Source organism: Mercenaria mercenaria, chromosome 18, assembly GCF_021730395.1.
Source record: "Mercenaria mercenaria strain notata chromosome 18, MADL_Memer_1, whole genome shotgun sequence".
In the NCBI taxonomy this organism is placed as follows: Eukaryota; Metazoa; Mollusca; class Bivalvia; order Venerida; family Veneridae; genus Mercenaria; species Mercenaria mercenaria.
In genome coordinates this window covers 16,012,993-16,028,335 of record NC_069378.1, presented here as the reverse complement: position 1 = coordinate 16,028,335, position 15,343 = coordinate 16,012,993, and the positions used below count along the sequence as shown (strand labels likewise).

Sequence of the window (15,343 nt, the reverse complement as noted above, 5' to 3'; positions counted from 1 at the left end):
CAAACTACCAATGAGGTAAGAGGAGCTCTGCACGACGGTCTGCCCTCTAATTTCGACTGTTATTCTTACAAAACGCTTTGAAAAACATCATTTTTATACAAGTGTGTCCTTACATTTCTTGCACTCGTTGTATGAGAAGCTGCGTAAAAAGTAGAAGGTGGCAATTTTTCTCGTAAACAATTCCATTGACATATTATATATAAAGGTAGAGATTCAAGAAAAAAAAATTGTTCACAGTTTATCTCTATGATAGTTGAATTATTTATTTGATCCATATGGAATTTCGTATAATAATCTCTCAGTAAAATATTTGAAAAGGATATTGGGGAAATAATTCGTATTGTTACGTGGCATTTCAAAACATTCTCAACAGCAAATTAATTTGTATACAAATTGAACCCTGATGATACAGTTTGTAAATACGAAGCAAATAGTTTTAGATTGATATGTGGTGCACCATTCACATTGTTAATTTAAAACGGTTGCCCATGCCTGTAAATAATGGCAAGTTTCACACAACCAGCATCAAATTGTTTCTTCTATAAAAATGAAACATGTTATTTCTAAGTATTTTACACATTATTATACTATTATTATAACTACTAAAATGATCTGAATTATATAGCATACTAAATAATTGTACATACATACTATGCTATATCGTCGCCTTATTTCCACTATGCCGTAACTAGCGTTTTGATAGTTTTGGGAAAAGACGTTTAAAGATTTCAGTGTCAATGACTTACACTATTTACATTTATTAACTACTTTTCATTACATCATTGCTGAACTAACATTTAACCTATTTATGTTAGTTCTACAAGGCCACAAATTCACCGTCTTACAGAGGTCATCATAGATGGCACTAAAATCTTAATATTGCCAAAAGATGGACTTACGGTATTTTGAAAATAGGTGAAGAAAGATCTATTAACATGATAAAACGTCACCTTACTCTTAAACATGTCCTTTCTCTAAATAAGCTGTTTCTTTTTAGTGAGAAAATGAGTTTAAGGACTTAAATTACCACGTGCTTTTCCCAAGTCGCCTAATTAAAAAAAATAGAATTGAAAGTTAATACAATTGTTCCTTTCATTTGATAATTCTAAATGATAACAATTCTGAGAGTAAAAGGAAAGAGTTTGTTTGTTTGTTCTGTGTTAAACGCCATTTGTCAACAGTATTGGAGGACAATTAAACCTACCAGTGTTCCTGCATTCCTTACCAGAACTTATCTGTTCCTCACAAGTGACATTTCAACGTCTCATATGTATCTGAAAAAAGGACGAATGATTTAAGAGTCAATATTATTCATCAGATCGTCACGGAGAACATTACATACCTAAATAATATTCATGCTTGGTGGCCATTTATTTGTTTTAATGTATTCGTGCTCTTGTGAAATCAGTTGTTACGGTAATAAAAACCTCAAAATACAGATACCTCGGAAAAGTACAAATTGTAATTGCACACATCAAAAACGATAGAGACAGAACGATTCGGGTATTTAACACTTGTTTTCGTAAAAGAATACGAAGAATGCGATTAAATAGTCTGGAGTATACTGATTATGACCAGTAATAAATAATTTCTTTGTTGACGAGCCAGGGTTGCTTTAAATGGTGTAGTTATTGACTATAAAATAGCTGACGAAATGGTAATTGTCTAGAAATAGGATGTCTAACTCATACTGTCTAAATGGCAATGAATATAATAAACGACGCTTGTATTGCTCAATTAATCTTGAATTTCATGTCAGTCTTCTTTAGAGTATAATATAGTGTCATGTTATCCTGACACGGATCTACATTATATGAACAATTTCGTAGTGTGCCATTTCGGAAACAATTCCATAATATTATGTGATGTCTGGTGATGGTTAAATGTCATTAGTCTACGTTCCAGCCGAGCATTTGCATGTACGTCTGTGATATATCACTTTGATGTATCAAATAAACAATTGGATATATGGTATATAAGCTGAAGTAATATATTAAACATTGTAGACATGCACAAAACATCAAATAAACAGTCTAGATTAAATATTAGGCTATGTTTAAAAGAATTTAGAGTTGACAATTATTCAACTTTTCTAATCTGCACGGTTATGACTGTGTGATACAGATGTAAGTACCTGTATTCTGTGCAATTCTAAAATTTCATTTCCATAAGGTACTGGGTTCGAGTAAGGATATTATTGTTCATTTTGTAACATTTCATTTTGCAAGGTGCTTGATAACATGCTGTTTTCCTCTTTAATAAAACCTGTAATCAATTTATGTATTAATACAAATGATGGTTACCTAAAATAATCAAAATATATTACTATATTTAGTTGAAACACTTACGGTAAGTTAAACTCTACACAAAGGAAACACAACTCTTAGGCCACATGTTTTAATAGTTTGAAGTGTGACATCCACCGTACCATTTTTAACAGAGAAAAATGCCATGTGCACCCTAGTATATGAAGTAAAATATCAACCTGGCCTTGAGTCAGGTCAGAGTTATATTAACTTCATAATTAAATCTGCCGTACGTTTTGTCATAGATAGTGACAAATTAATCAAATTATTTGTTATGATCTATAGTCAATTTTTTTTTCAGAAAGCAAGATATTGTTCATGCTTATGTATGATCATCGGCGTGTAAAACAACACTAGCATCATTTACGATATATGTCTTGTTATAATAATTAAGTCATTTAAATCGCTAATATGAACATAACCCGAACTTGATAATTAAAGGTCAGTATAAGGTGGTCTCAACTATTAAAGCTTTAAAACAATTTAGTTTTTGTTGAATCATTATTATTCGTAGATGATAAGTTTTCGTAAATGTCTACATTGCTTCGTTATCTACATGTTTCATTTTGAGGAGCTTCCATGGACGACTGGTTTATGCCGCTATGGGTTCAAAATATTTTTGGGGTGTATATTCTTTAGTGTTCTACTAAGGTACCGGCCCATGCCTCAAATACTGTTCGGAGGACAGCTTGTCACAAGTGTTCAATAGATATCTGAATCCCGCTGGCTGAGCCAAAAGTCTCGATCTAAATATATGCCTGCACCTACGCCTGCTTATTTAAATTGCAAATAAGCTAAGTGTTATATTTACATTGTAAAATGTTCTACACCTGAGAAAAATTAGTTCGGTAATAAACGAAACGTGTTTCTCATTATATAGCCGGTCGTTAATGCAAGGTGATGCTAAATACCACCTTGTACATCGTAAGTAGCAGACATCTGAGTTGCGCAATGATGATAACACGTCGGGTAAATATTTACTGATTTGCGCAACAGGAATGTAACTTTCTACGCTACATCTTGTTTGCCTTCAGTATTACTCACGTATCGGTTTATTACTAACAAAGGAAAATACTGCATTAATATATAACATCAGTTCTGATTTATATTTATCCCCGTCCTTGACTGTCGTGTTTAATAGCATCATTTAATTATTGAACAATTACAAACGATCAATATTTCTTTTTTCTCGAGTACCGTATCCAATTAAAATTGTTCTAGATCTACATTGTAGAATTATACTTGGCGTAGAATTGTGTTTAATTTCTTAAATATTATTGTGCAAGTTGCTTTTGTGTTTCAAAAAGCTTTTACATTGTCTTCACAAATTCATAAGATTTTTTTAAGCCGAATGGGAGTTTGTGTTATTTCAAGTGAAAAGGTCAGAGAGACATTGGAAAATGAAATCTAAATGTTACTTGACATTACGAAATACACGCCCTGAAAAAATATATTATCAGAAGATTTTCCTCTTGTTTTATAAATTAACAAATGCTTTCTGACAGACTGACTCGTTTTATCTGGTATTTTGCCTCATTCTTTATTTAAAGCTGAAAATTTGCTCCACGCCAGCAATATGACAACGTTTTTTTAAACAAAAGAACCAAACTGAGGCTTGTATGAAAATAGAAAACTTGACTTTTTTAAGTTTTCACGTGTAATCAGAAATCAAAAATCTAAGGCTTTTTAATGCGAGATACTTGATCTATATCAACGGAGAAATTTAATCATTTGATATGTAATTGAACGTATGGATTAAGATTCACGTCGACACATGTCAGGTCATATGAAAACATTGTATTTACCTTCTATACAGTATGTCTACATGCACGATATAGCGTCGCCTTGCAACTGAAGATACCTTATGTACAAATTTGGTTATCTATTTTCAGGCAAATAATAAATTCAACGAATCAGCTCATTCGAATCTTCTAACTGGTATGTAAGAAAATCCAGACACGACAAATCTGTAAACGTTGCGGACTCGGTTTAACTGAGTCTGTCCACGGACGATAGTATGCAGTTTTGGAATAATCTTGGTGGTTAGTTAGAGTGTTCTTTTCAAGTATGAAAGGATATTTCAGAAATGAAAAAAGAGCATAAACGGCATAAAAAAAGTTGTACGTGACTAATAATCATTGCTCTGTGACCATGGATATGTTTTAGTATTTTCCTACTCTAGGTCCTATACAAACCTTTGTAACTGAATGATACATTTCAAAATACAGAAAATTCGGTTATATTCAATGTAAAAGTAGAACATTGTGCAATCACCAATAATCAATCTACTTGGTGCTCATACATAAACCCGAAGCCTTGAAAAGATTCAACTGATGCATTATGCAAGGAACTGACTAGTGTTTTCATCTCACTATTCGAGAAAACAGAGACAGGCAACTGAAAAGTAAGGTGAGGAATCAGTATGGAGTGTAACTGATTCTGGACAACAAGAAATGTCGTCATTAAATATGAGTTTGTTGACAATCCAGACTTGTCTTAGAACATTTAATCATTGACTTTATATAAATAGGATAGCCAAGGAAATTGCTGTGGCTTAGAAACAGGACCATTAATTCGTACCGTCTAAAATGTCAAGGAATATAATATTCGGCACTGTTAAAGCTCAATTAATCTAGAAAGATATTTCATTTATGTTTAGAGTAGCATGTAGTATCCAGTTACACAGAGTACAAAGCTACTTGATTGATAATTTACAGGTAAATGCCAAAGTTTTGTCTGTTTTCAAACGTTTGTTTTATGTTGCAGACAAGCTGTCAGATCCACAACATTAAACATTATTCCCAAGATGTACTTTTGACTTTTCAAATACGCTTTCCTGTAAGTGGTGTCATTATTGTACTTATATCAAGTTTCAGAAGATATATTGTATGCAACATTTTGAAAATAAACAAATCTTCCAAAGATTTATTGAGAATACCGTTTTAACTAATTTAATCATCTCGGTTCAAAATGTAAGAGTTTAGAAGTTACAGGTTTGCTAACTACAAATTTGCTCCGCTGTGCGAAAACTAAGGTTAGAGATTTGCGACCAGCAAGGATCCAGAGCAGAGCACATCCATTCCATACTGTTTGTTCATCCATTTTAGCGCTTGTATGCAACTGGTAAGCGATCGACATCTATTTAGCTCTGACAGATCGGATGTTCAGAATGATCTGGTTCCATACCGGTCGCAAAGCTCTTACATATTTTTTCGCACGGCGGCGCTTAAATATGCGCGAAATGTAACTATACAAAGTGTTTGTGTTCTCTTTGTAATCTAATATTTCAAAAAGATTCGATGTCATTGTTCTGTCTGTAATGTTTAATTTTTACAATGTTTCTAGTTCTCTTTATTACATTTCATGTCGCAACGATAAGAGGTAAGTTTTATTTTTATCTTTGTAACATTGTTATTACAATAGGTCTTAATCAACATGTAACTGTCCTATCTGTGATACTGTAATTTCCAAAAATTCGTGATGCAAATTCCATTACCTCTCATGACACGATTTAAACATACCGAGTCTGCTATTATTTAGCTTAGTCCCAAATGATCTTCTCACATATTTTATGACACTGGCAGAAATACACAATTCTAGCCAAGAGTTAATGATAATTGAATTAATACTTATTCATCATCCAATATTATATTGTTATCGCCTGTTCAATAATGTGACAATTGTGCACAGAAACAATATGTAGCGATCGTTCAGTTTCATTGTCACACAAGTACCGTCAATGTCAGTGACAACTGGCCATTTTCTTTCCTTTGAAGACAACATAAGTTTTGGCGATTATATTAAGCAATATCTGTAATGTAAATACAGGATGCCTCTATCACTTTACCTCCTCGGTAAATTTAAAGTAAACACTCCAGAAATGTTGATGCGTAAAAACCATACCAATGACTACAAAGCGTAATTGTTTCATTTAATTGGGAACTTCTGTATTCCAGTAGATATTTCGTCCATGACAATTGATTGATTAAATCCTTCTAAGAAGCGGCAGGAACACATAAAGAGCAAACTGAGCCAAAGTTTAGTGTCGTCGAAGCTTTATGTGATCTAAAAATGACATTAAGTTGAACAGATTCTAAACTGCGTACTTTTAAGATACAAGCAACAAAAGGAATGTGATTTTGCAATTTTTCAGATTTATGGAAATGATTTCAAGTCTATCTATGGTGTCCATGAATGTCCTCATAAACTTAATAATTAAAGATTAAATAAATAAGTACTGATACTGATGCACTTACAGTCCCTAAATATTATCGATAGGAAAATCATTAAGAATGACAGAACTCAAAAAAGCTAATTTCTAATAGACTCAGTTGATACAGGGATGACCAGTCCTAGAAAACTTTCTTTATACTAAGCACCAAGCGAAGAAAATACTAATACCACTATATGATGCGGCAGGAAGCAGTTCCGCGACCTCCCGCACTCAAAGCGGACGCTTTACCACAAGGCTACCGATTTGTAAAGATAATTTAATATGTCTCCCATCAGTAGTATGGCATATTTATTTAGTGCTTTCCGTCTACATGTCTGTCTGTATTTTACAAAGTTTGTCCATGCAACTTTTCCAACACCAAATCCGATGGATTTACACCAGACTCGTCATGAGTATTCATTGCAAAGCCTAGTTGTGAAGTTCGGTGATTTTTAACGGAATTAATTTCCTTGATTTTTCAAACTTGAAATATTTTGGCCTATTCGCTAATATTATTGGATGGATTTCCAACCTTCTAGTGGTGATCAGTGCCAAGCGTCATTATGCATAAATATTGGCGGCATATTCTTGTTTACTGATTTTCTGTAGAGTAATGGTCCTTGGTTCGTCAAAGTTTATGATGTTTTAGCCACTTGTCTTATATAATAAGGTGGATTTCTAACAAAATTTTATATGACTGATTAATGCCAAGACTTATTATGCACATAATCGACATGTTCCGATTAAGTGATTTTCCGGGGAGTTATGGCCCCGTAATTATCAGATTTTACGATGTTTTGGCAACTTCCCTCACACCACTTGACATATTTCCACCGAAACCTACACGAATTAACAATTCCAAGCCTTTTTATGCATATCATCGGCATGTTCCGGTTCAAAAATTTTCAGCAGAGTCATGGCTTCTGTCATAGTTTACAGTGTTTACACTACTTGCTGTTTCCCATTAGGCTTAATTTCACCAAACCTTTAGAGTGATTTAATAGTGCTAATCGTCGCATATTATCGTCATGTTCCGATTAAATGATTTTCATTGAAGCCATGACCCTTGATTATGTGGTACTTCTCCTAAACCACTGGTTTGAATTCCACCAAACTTCACTAGAGTTAACAAAGCTTGTGTATACCGTTGGAACGTTATGACCCGTTATTTTCGTGGAGTAATAACCATTAACGAGTGGCATTTTAAATTTCTGCAAGACATGCAATTTTTATGAAAAACAATCTCTAAGTAACTGTATCATTTTGAAAACTGGCGATTAAAGAGCATTGTTGTTTGCACAATTAACATACATGTTAATTAAGAGGCTAATTTGCACAAATTATGGTACTTTAGAAATCATATAAAAAATTATAAATTGCACACGATTGCACGTGAAAAGACATAGATTGTGAAAGTATATAATTCATAAATCAGCAATAAAAATGAACTTAATCGTGGAATAATTTTGAGATGCACAATGTTATTTATCAGATCGTCACGGAGAACATAAGTTACATGCCTAATTAATGTTCATGCTTGGTGACCACTTATTTGTTTTACTGTAATCATGCTCTTATGAGATCAATTGTTACGGTAATAAAACCTCAACATACAGATAACTTAGAAAAGTACAATTATTTTAATATAAACCTTATTGTAATTGCACACATCGACAACGACAGAGGCAGCACGATTACGGTATTAACACTTGTTTTCGTAAAAGAATACGAAGAATGCGATTAAATAGTCTGGAGTGTATTGATTATGAACATTAATAAATAATGTATTTGTTGACGAGCCAGAGTTGTTTAAAAGGATGTAATTATTGACTATAAAATAGCTGACGAAATAGTTATTGTCTAGAAATAGGATGTCTAATTCATACTGTCTAAATGGAAACGAATATAATAAACGGCGATTATATTGCTCAATTAATCTTGAATGTCATGTTAGTCTTGTTTAGAATATAATATAGTGTCATGTTACCCTGAAACGGATCTACATTATATGAACAATTACGTAGTGTGCCATGTCGGAAATAATTCCATATGTGATGTATGGTGATGGTTAAATGTCATACGTCTACGTTCCAGCCGAGCATTTGCATGTACGTCTATGATATATCACTTTGATGTATCAAATAAACAATGGGATATATGGTATATAAGCTGAAGTAATATATTAAACATTGTAGACATGCATAAACATGCACGCCTAAAAATCAAATAAACGGTCTAGATTAAATATTAGGCTATGTTTAAAAGAATTTAGAGTTGACAATTATTCAACTTTTCTAATCTGCACGGTTATGACTGTGTGATACAGATTTACGTACCTGTATTCAGTGCAATTGTAAAATTTCATTTCCGAAAGCTTCGAATTAAAATGTTACTGGGTTCGAGTAAGGATATTATTGTTCATTTTGTAACATTTCATTTCGCAAGGTGCTTCATAACATGTTGTTTTCCTCTTTAATAACAACTTAATAAATTTGTGTATTAATACAAATGATGGTTACCCAATATTAATCAAAATAATATTACTATATAATAGTTGAAACACTTACGGTAAGTTAAACTCTACACAAAGGAAACACAACTCTTAGGCCACATGTTTTAATAGTTTGAAGTGTGACATCCAACGTACCATTTTTAACAGAGAAATGCCACGTTCACCCTAATATATAAAGTAAAATATCCACCTGGCCTTGAGTCAGGTCAGAGTTATATTAACTTCATAATTAAATCTGCCATACGTTTTGTCATAGATAGTGACAAATTAATCAAATTATTTGTTATAATCTATAGTCAAATGTTTTGGCTAATTTTCTAAATACATTCTATATGCAAAATTAACATGTTAGTCTGTCTTCCTTTAGGTTTTGGTAAATACTAATTGTTCAAACAACATGATGATGACGTTGTAAGTTTAAAAGGTTGAAACTAAATATGTTCGTTTTCGTTAAGTTATAACAAGGTGTAACTATTTCACGATATTGGTTCTGAAATGTATAATTATTAGTTTACATTTTAGCTGCTAAACGCAATATCAGCGGTCACTATGATATTTTGATAATAGAGACATTTGATATTTATATAGCTGATACTTCATTGAAATTGTTAAGATTATTTGCAAAGTAATAGTTTATAATACTGCGTATGACATTAAAGAACAACTGAACTTAATATATTAAATCTGTATAGTTACGTATTAGCCAGAAGTCATGATAATTCAAACTAACATAGTTACTGTTTCTACTTTGTTTTCTATACATCATATTTCGATTTTCGTGTGATTCGTTAAATCAAATAATATCGTATGTTTAATTAAAAAAATGTTTCAGTAAAAAATGTAGCAAGTAAACGAGATCTTAAATTTGTGCGGTTTTCTGTACAATGTGTCAGTCACGCTTCGCTTCGTAAAAGGCCAATAGAATGACCTCAATTCACAGGTAGGCAAGGCTAGTACTAGATACGAAAATGATAAGCTTAGAACTCATTAATTTAGTATAGTTCCATTCATAAATGTAACCCTTTATTCACAGCAATAGAATGCAATCTACATGCCTTAATACTGAGTTTTACTTAATTATAAAACATGTTGAAGTTCTTTTTTTACATGTTACCAAAGGAGTTCACAAATATTTGTCTCAATGTACTAGGTACATCATTTAAACGAGAAGCTAACATTTATTACTGAACTGGTCAACAATTGACTCTCCTGAAATATGTTCAGACTAGGTATTGATTTCTGGCAATTAACTGATAAATACATAAGTACGAGTGGTAGCTTTTTGTTATTACATGTATAACGTTTCTCAAAATGTAAAAAAAACACAAAACTTTTACACAATGCAAATCTAAAATGCAGATGTTGACAATTTTAACAATTTGATTTTTGTGCAATATCTAATGTAACAAGATCTTATGTTTTACATTGTAAAGTGCACAAAAATCTGCCCTACACTTGCCAGAAGCAAACATATGCTTTAGTGCGAATGGAACAAAACAAATTGTGAATTTGGCGTCATATAATGGCAGAAAATATGTGTGTCTGAATGTTAAAAACGAAAAAAAAATGTTGATAGCTTTAAAATAAAAATATGGTCAGAGTTGAAAGCCAGGATGGATATTCTCTTGACATGAATATTATGTTGATTTTTACCAACAAATACCAGCAGTAAAACTGAGAATAGACAAACTAATTCATTAACTATACCTTTAATGTAAACAAATTGTTTCAATCTGTTTACTCAGTCCTATAAAACCAAATAGTCTTATGTTACTAACGCTAGAAAATCAAACCATTTACGACAAACCGCTTCCATTGAGACCCAATATTGATTCATTCATGTGAAAGTGTTTCACAGTTTTTCAGTATATAATTCGTCAACGATAACAAAAGTGGCAAGAACTAAGCTTTAAGGCAGACTCACACAGTTTGAAACTCAATAGGATGTGAGTGGTATAAAAGAATGTTTTTAATACTGCCTTATTGTGCAATATAATCGTAATAAGTGCACCGAAACTTCAATTGGAGCGACAGCTTCCTTACATTTACAAACGGAGTGATGAATGGTTTCGTTGCTGTTAGTATATTTGCTGTTTTCTGATATTCTCAGGGGCCTCAGCGGTTGTTTTATTCCCAGTAACAGATTAACCATTTCATATACAGTATTTGTGTGTAATTTTCTAGAAAATTCACTTATCTTTCAGATGGAATCATGAAATGTTAAAGAAATTATTCCATTTAATTGCTTTGATACACCCCCAGCCTTAGAAATAGACCAAAGGTGTCTCGATTTCCTGTGGATTTAGATTTGACTCTTCAGCACAAACAACTTATAAAATGCAAATATCTAAATTACCATGGTGCAATAAAGAGATATATTCTGTAGTAAATACATAAAAAATATGACAATTAATATCATAATGAATAATTTATAGCAATTTCGAGAATAGGAGAAACCCTGAGAATACGAGAAAAGGGGAAATATAAGAGCATCGTTTCAAAATACTAGGAGTACGAATCAGTAATCCCGCTTTTTTTTCTTCGAAAATGTGCAAAATACGAACGAAAGTTTAATATTCAATAAAAAAGTATCATGATATGTGCTTTTAGCGATGTACAAATGTATGTAACATTTTATGTCTAATTATACTAAACAACCTCCAAAACTACAAACAATTTAACATCAAATGTGTAGGAAAAGTGTAACAGAAATCTCAACTTACAATGTTTGTTTACAATGAACGTACATTATATTCTTAGACTGCCACATAAGTACCAGTAACAGCTAACAGGACAATATATCTGTGACTACACCTTTGTGATTTAGTTGCTAAAAACAGGATTTTCTCCAATGTTAGTTACCCAAATTAAAATTTTTGATGTCTACCTGACGTGTATAAGCAAGTAGTGTGGCTAGGTTGAAGGTTTTACCTTGCAAAGAATACCATTTACCTAGCGTAGTAACCAATGAAGTCGCCCTACACATTTCAAAAAAATGTTTGTCACACATGTACGATTTCAATAACATATATAATATAGTTGAGACGTTTTCAAAACTTTACAAAGGAAGTATACAGATTGATTTATCTGTTACATCAATCAGGGACTGTTTGTTCCTTGCTTCCTTAATTTACCATTCAGACAATACGCAATTCTATAAAGGAAGGAGATGACGTACAACATCTGCACGAAGAATGTCAACACTTATTTGCTCAGTCATTTCTCACGACAAAACACTGCATATTAAATCATGTTGGATGCTGCAAAAAGAAAGTTTACTGCAGAGACAGCGCTTTGGTCAGTCCGCAGTCTAATTCAATATATTTAACGGATAGTTTTCGGGTTTTGTAATGGTTATTTCCCTTAGTGGTCATTATTAGCTGTTATATGTTTCACTGATATAATCATATGCAGTATAATAACAAAAAATCAACAAAAACGATTTCAATGCTTTTGTCAAAGCCATCTGTTCACGATAATATTGTATGAGTAACATCAATATACGGTTATTCTTTTATTAGCAAACATTCGAAATTTCAATTTCACGACAGTGGAATAAATTCTGCCTAAACTCTTACAAATGACAACGGAAATGGCTGCTTGAAGAGACACTCTGTGTGATGTGCATTTTATCCACATGAAAATGCACTGTCAGATTCTTACATTCTTTGGAATGATCATCTGCGTGTAAAACAACACGAGCTTCTTTTACGATATATGTCTTATTATAATAATTAAGTCATTTTAATCGCTAATACAAACATAACACGAGCTGGATAATTAAGTATCAGTATAAGGTCGTCTAAACTATTAAAGCTTTAAAACAATTTTAGTTTTGTTGAATCATTATTATTCGTAGATGATAAGTTTTCGTAAATGTCTACTTTGCTGCGTTATCTACATGTTTCATTCTGAGGACCTTCCATGGCCGAGTGGTTTATGTCGCTATGGGTTCGAAATATTTTTGGGGTGTATATTCTTTAGTGTTCTACCAAGGTACCGGCCCATGCCTCAAATACTGTTCGGAGGACAGATTGTTGTGTCACAAGTGTTCAATAGATATCCGCATCCCACTGGCTGAGCCAAGAGGCTCGATCTAAAGATATGTGACGCACCATGACATTTTGGGTCCAAATTCGGCGTTACGTCATTAGAGAAAACATCGATTAAAGTTACGTCACAAAAAAAAATGGTGGACGTTACCACGTCTTCGCGGCAATTAATGCATTTCTTGTTTTCAATAATGTTTTGCAATTCCGTTTCTTTAAAAAAATTAAATGATTGATAATTTATCGCCCTTTGAATCGACACGCCATTTGTAAACATCGAAGGTCGCGGAGAAAATGAAACTACCAAAAACAATTATTTGATGATTTATTTCGATTGTATAAAGAATGACAGTTAGCGAATCTCAAGGTAAGTAAGTATTTAAGTGATATGTAGCGTTAAAATATTATTTGAGTTCATATCGACAGTTTTGTCCGATATCTTTTCCAAAAATAGCCCGGATTTGACTGTGACTTATGGCAGATTCGAGGTAGATTTAGCACAGTTCACATTTTATTTACAAGTGTCAATATATTGTAGACTATATTTTATTTACTGAATCTGCCATGAATTCAACTTTTTTTAAATCGGTTTTGACTCTTACTCAGTAGAATCTGTATGCAAGACAATTACAAGAAGTATTAAGTAGAATCAGTATGCAAGACAATTACATGAAGACCTTGTGACTCTGGTGCCAGACAAAATTACAACAGTCAGTCATAATGTTTAGTTACATATTAAAGTTAAAGCCCTGATCATTTTATAAATATAGCCATGCCATGAAAGTGACTGATTAAGAATAGTTGAAACACATCTATTGTCAGCTTCAACCACTAATTTCTTACATGTAATGTCAACTCAGTCCATACATAAAACTTCTACAAGGCATAAATATTGTTTTTACTTGGAAAGAGACAGTTTTTTCCAAAGCTTTTTATGTTAAATTTGCATACTGTTCACTTGGCCATTATTTCTGGATTCCTCACCATTTTGTACTGTTCTTGGCAAGTGACTAAAACCACTTAGTAAAATAAATAAACTTTAGATACATTCTGTTTTGAAAGCCTTGCCAGGAATTCAAACCTATTACTCTTTTTATAGAAGTCTTTGTGCTAAATAAGTACTGAGCTAACTGCCCAGGGCATTTTTATCTCACATTTCAGCCTTTTTCAGTATTTTTTTTCATTTTACAGATCAACCACTGAGGATTGTTTGGCTTGATGCAATGACCTTAAACAGTGAAATGATTTTCCAGGAAGGTCTATACACAACAAGCTGGATTTTATGGGGGTTTGTAAATTTCTTCATACATTTTTACACTTACTATACTGCTATTCAAAGAAAGATAAAGACATTAAAGTAGCATAAACATAAATGATCTATTTCATTCATAACATTTTAAGAGAAATGATTTTGATTATAAACCCATTCAAAAAATATGTGTAATATATTAAGAAGTGAATAAGTAATGACATACAATAATTGAATATATCATGTATGTATTTTTTCATATTTTCAAAATTATTTTTACAGTATTTGTGTTTACATTAAGTTTGATTGCATGAATTGTATGTCTAGTCTGTAGGAATCTTAGCTAGTTTATGTATTCTTGAAAAGCTACTTTTTCTGAGTGAATCTGTAAGATTCTTGGATGAGTTTATACTTATCAAATCTGCTTTCAGTCAGCTTTTAACAAAAAGACTCTCTTTAGCTTAAAAAGATGCTTTACAGTCTTATATTCTGTAACCTTATACTAATCTTATTAAAATGAAGTTCTAATGTTGATGAATTTTTGTTTTGCAGAGATGAAAGAACTATGAATATGTAAATGGGAATGAAACAGAAGGAATTAATATGTTCTCCTGATCATCCAGCTGAAATCATGCCTGTGGAATAGAGTGCATGTCACAAAAAATACTGATATGAGCAAGTAACTCCATATTGCACAAATAATGTCATGTTTCCTGCCCTCATGACCTGAAAAAGTTAAAAAATCTAGTTCAAATTACAAATGTGTTTCAAGAAAAAGTAAAACTTAGTCAACTGTGAGAAATATTGGGTAAAAGTAGTGTTTTGATGTCATGACAGCTGTGAAGTTGTTTGAGAAGCACTATCTTAATTGTTCTAACAATACAGAATTTAACATAAATTTTCCAAAACTGCATGCATGAAATACTAAGACATGTCTGTTGAATGAATCCTAGTTGTTTCAAAACTACAACATGTGTGACATTAAAGCACAACCTTTGGAGGAAACATTTTTAC

At 32.3% G+C, this 15,343-nt stretch overlaps 1 long non-coding RNA gene across 1 annotated transcript; it reads left to right on the top strand.

Annotated features, from left to right (window-relative positions):
- The first annotated feature begins 13,320 nt into the window (after nucleotides 1–13,320).
- LOC128550814 (uncharacterized) lies at nucleotides 13,321–14,987 on the top strand. Its single transcript, XR_008368493.1, has 3 exons — nucleotides 13,321–13,447; nucleotides 14,272–14,368; nucleotides 14,882–14,987. It is a non-coding gene; the product is annotated as an uncharacterized LOC128550814 (long non-coding RNA).
- Nucleotides 14,988–15,343: the final 356 nt, after the last annotated feature.